Consider the following 5,151-nt stretch of genomic DNA (forward strand, 5'->3'; position numbering starts at 1 on the left):
CTCTATGGGGTGCATGATGTGCCAAGGAAGCCTCAGCCAAGATTTGAAGCCAATCTTGCTCTTTTTCCTCCTTTGCCTTTCTTGTTACTTTCCTCAATTTCGCCTTCAAATTCCTGATTCGCTCCTTGGAGCTCATGTTTCGTGCCCTGTAATGAAAATCCATGTTTCTCAATAGAGAAAGGTCCTTGTCGGACTTGTCTATCAGCCTCTCCAAATGAATGTTAGCTTCTCCAACATGTATTCTCGGTCTTCATCTCTTTGCTCCATAGGTCTTCCTTGTGCTGCCATGATGTGTTGTCAGTTTTCCTTGATCAGTTGTAACTCTATCTCAGCTTGTCGATCCTCAAGTTGTTTGTTTCTCTGCTCCAGGTATTTGATGGTCCACTTAGCCCGCTCCAAGTCAAAGGATAAGGCCTCAATCTCTGATTGCTACTCCTGGATGATCTCTTTGAGCTTTGCATGTGTTGGCTCTGTGTCTGTCTCATCATCATGAAGGAGAACAAATTCAGTCTCTCCTTCACTTGATGGCCCTTCCTCCTGCATTGGCTCCTTGCCTCCATCCTGTACTTGTGTTGTCGATGTAGGAAGCGAGGCCCCTTCCACCCCGGGTGGAGATAACACTCGCTTTGCTACTGCAAACAAGTTCCTACTGCCTCTCTGATAGGTGATGTATACTGGCATAGTGGCAGTCTCATGGCACTCATACTGATGAGATGGGCCACCCATCTCATGCTCTGCCTCTCATACTACCTAAGGAGTGCTGAAGAAGTCATGGGAGATGAAGTCCTCCCAGGCAATACCCTGCAATCCCAACTAATGGTCTACCAAAATCCGGATAAGAGAAAAGTGATAAACACTGTTGAGCTACTGTCGAGGGGTCTTGTGCTGCATGAAACCTTTCATCCTCTCTATGTTACCACAAATGAAAAATAGGAGGTTCATCATTTGCACCCTGGTAAAGTGCATAAGCAACCTGATATGATAGGCATAAAGGAGAGAAAACCTCCCCTCACAACCGAAGTACTTCATGATCAATTTCATGAGTGGAGCATACTCATCTCTCAAAAATCTAAACGGGAAGAATCTTGTAAGCTGACTCAAACAACTGGCCTTAATGTAAGGCTCATAATGATGCCTCTCCACCTTCTTCTTCTTATGCCACTATTTTCCAACGTTTTGTATGCCTATTTCCATTGATATGGTTTCGGGTGTTAATGTGAAAGTGACCCCAGCCAAGATAGACTAACCTCCATATAGGTGAAGTGCAAAAAGACGGGCCAACTCATGATGAACTCTGACATTTGCCACCCTTTGACAAAATTCAAAACATGCTAAGTGCTGGAAACAAGACATAGCAAGAGGGCATGCCTGCAACTCAGTGAGGGTGTTTGGCTCATCTCTAAAATGTTTGCCACTCCAGTGATGTCTCCTGTGGACCTGTTCTCCTAATGCTATATCACTGTGGGTCTCCTCCTCATATTCTGATGAAACTTCAGATGCCATGACTGCTGTTTTGTAAACGGAATTTAGGCTGCCCTTTGATTATAGTGAAGCTGGAGGTTGCTTTGATAATCTGCCACCAAGGGGACAATTAAAAAAGGGACTATTAGGAGGAGGATAATATAATGGGAATAGGGGTTTATAGGAGAATTTTGTTTAGGGATATACAGGGGGTTTTGGGGTATTTTGATAGGGTAGGGTTTGTAAGGTAGAGTTTGCGTTTATTGAGCAATAGGAGGAGGGGAAAGGGAGTATGATTTTGGTAGTGTTAGGGTAGTGATTATGGGGACAATGGCATAGGGTAATAAGGAACAGGGGTAGGGTAGGAAGAATAACCTTGGCAGCAACAACACTGTAGCACAAACCCTAGCAGAACAGTTTTTCTTTGATGTCTTCTTCTGTTTTCTTTATGAAATTTTTTTTTCATTTTATTACAGGCATAAAACCATCATATCACCCATAAAATTTGATGCACAAGTGACGTTTCAAGCCTACCTTGCAAATAGATGAGCTTCTCAAAAAATTTGAGTGGATTTGGTAGGTTCTACGCGCTTTATCTATGTGCGCCGCGCGCTCTGAGTGCGCCACGCTAGTGGTAATTCTGAACTGTGGGTGAGCTTTGTGTGCACCGCGCCCGGTGTGTGCGCTGCGCTCCTCTCTGTGTGCGCCGCACACCCTTAAAGCCTACAACTACTCCAAATCGCTCAATTTCTCAACTCACGACCTTGCAACTTTCTCCCAATGCCTTGATTGCACAATGAGTTTGTTTCATGATGGTATTTGTGTAGATAGGCTTGGAGGTCATGTTTTAAATTAACTTTTTCAAAAAACCCACTTTTCTAATGTCTTGTTCAACACTTTTTCACTGACTTTAATATAACCTTGATTTTCACTTTTTCTTTGAATTTTGGGCTCAAACGATGAAATTTTCGACACTTTTTGCAGGGATTGCATGACAGAGCATTTGGCCACGGAAACCATGACTGCACCTGAAGAAATCAATTGTCGACCCTTTTTGAAAATTTTGTCACCAATAGCACTATTTTACTTTTCTTCAAAACAGAGTTTTGAAGAACCGTCGAATTTTATCAATAAGATGAGGGAAATCTGTGGAGCATTACTTTGCAAGAGCATCACTTTCGCCCGCATGACTTTACAGGACATATTTAAAGACCAAACTGATCAATCCCTAGACCTAATGACCAAAAATGACTTTTGTACGTTGAAGGACCAGACCTTGACTGTCATGGACTTTTTGATTATTTGACACAAAGACTTAAGCCAACAGGAACCAGACATGAGGGGAAATGACTAGCATGACCTTCTCTGTCAGATTATGGCATGCTCCTAGTGAAATTCAGCTGAGTGAATGGAGCGGGACACGTAAAAAAGAAATGCATAAAGAGTTTTGATCTCTGACGGAGGGCTAACCAGACCGACTCTCACATTGGCTCCAATGGGGGATGATAGCTCCTTGGAGGTGACAAGAACAACAGATCTCTAGAGGAGCTAGACAGTGCCTTTCGTCCATTGGGCTATGGAGTCATCATTTCGACAAACAACACAGGACTCTGACTCATTTATGAAACTAAAATGACCAAAAATTGACTCAACTTGACATTGAAATGACTCAAAAACTAACTTGACAGACTGAAACCAAACTGAAATAAAATGGTATTTACAATGACAGTGGAAGCAACGTAAATAAATCAGCAGTGGTACCGCTTGAGTAGCTGACCATTGATCGGCCCTCCTGGACAATCTTCCCCGTTCATTTCCTTCAAAAGAAAGGCATTCTGAACCCTACATGCTGCAATCTTGAAAGGACCTTTCCAAAGATTCTCGAACTTGTCGTTCTTACCTTTCTCTTCATTCCTTGCATCCCACTTTGATACCACATCATCCAACTGAAATCTATCTGGCTTTGCTTTTCTGTCATAGATTTTCGTTATTTTCTCCTGCAATTTGGATGTGTTCTTGAAAACTTCTTCTCTTGTCTGCTGCAAGTGGACCATTTGATTCAACCTTCTTTGCATGGGATCTTCTTCACTACATGCCTCCTAAAGAAGTCTGATTACCGGGGCAGCGAGAGAGGTAGGAAATATTGTATCAACTCCATAAACAAGCTCAAACGGTGACATACCAATGGATTGTTTCTGACTAATCCGATCTGCCCAAAGCGCGTGGACCAGCCTCTTGTTCCAGCTCTTTTTATTTATTTCCAGCAGCTTCTTGATAATGTTGACCAATGATTTGTTCGAAGATTCCACCAATCCATTGCCTTGTGGATGATAGGTAGTTGAATGACCCAAAATGATGTGATATTTATGACAAAATTCTACCATCCTTTTTTATTTGAAAGTTGTTGCATTATCGGTGATTAACTTATTTAGACAACCAAAGTGAGACAAGATGTTATTTTTGAGAAATGAAATGATTACAGAATCTGTGGCTTGTCTGGTGGGAGTGCCTCAATCCATTTTTTGAAATAATTGGTCGCTATAAGGATCCATCTATGCTGTCCGGAAGAATCCGGATGAATTTGTCCAATGAAATCCAACCCCCACTGCTGGAAAGGAGCGCTCACCTCAATAGGCTTAAGTGGCAAAGGCTGTAGCTTCTACTTTCCTTCGAAAATCGGACATTTATGATAGTGCTTGACCATCTTGTACACATCAGCAAACAATGTAGGCCAATAGTACCTTTCTCTCAAAATTTTATTTGTTGTTGACTTCCAAAAAAGGTGACCACCACACTCTCCTCCGTGGAAATCCTCCATGACTTTCTTAGCTTCCTCTTCCATCAAACAATTTAATAAAATGCCATTGGTATCTTTCCAATACAGCGCAAAATTTAAAATGCAAAACTTGGCAGCCTTCAACTTAAGTGTTCTCACTTTGTTTCTAGTCATGCCGGGTGGTGGTGATAGATTTTTTAGCACATATATTATATCTGAATACCATGGGGACAGAGCAAACATTTTAGATACCGATCAGATTTATGTCTGAGGCATGCAAGTTTGATTCGGCCATTAACTTCGCCAATCCCTATCCTTTGACCAGCTTGGTGGGCTTTATTTCCACATCATATTCCAACAAGGTTGCAATCCATTTTCCTCTTTTTCCTTCAAGATCAGTCTGTACTAAAATATATTTTACAGCAGCGTTAGGAACATAGGCCAAAATGTGAGAATGTAGGATGTATACCCGGAAATCCTTCAATGCCTTCACCAATGCCAGGGCTTGCTTCTCAATGATGTTGTACTTTAAAGCTGCATCTCTTATAGCCCTGCTGAAAAATGCAATGGGTCTTTCATGATCATCTCTTTTCTGCAATAATACTGCTTCCATGGCGTGCTCCGAAGAAAATGAAAACAAATGAAATCCCGAGTGTAGTCTGAGCTTACTAGGACTGGAGCTGAAGAAATGGCCAATTTGACCAAGTTGAAAGATTTTACAGCCTCCACTGTCCATTTCACCTGGATGTCCTTCTTAAGAAAGTTGGTCATCTCTCTTAAGTGTTCAGCAAGATTAGGCACAAAGCGACGCAGAAAATTCATCTTACCATTGAACGATTGTATCTCCTTTTTATTCCTGGATAGATCGATTTGCTAAATTGCTTGTACACGTACTGGGTCAATATGAATTCCAT

Source organism: Pinus tabuliformis, chromosome 1_2 (assembly GCF_031772625.1).
Source record: "Pinus tabuliformis cultivar Carrire ecotype Pingquan chromosome 1_2, CPIR1, whole genome shotgun sequence".
Lineage (NCBI taxonomy): Eukaryota > Viridiplantae > Streptophyta > Pinopsida > Pinales > Pinaceae > Pinus > Pinus tabuliformis.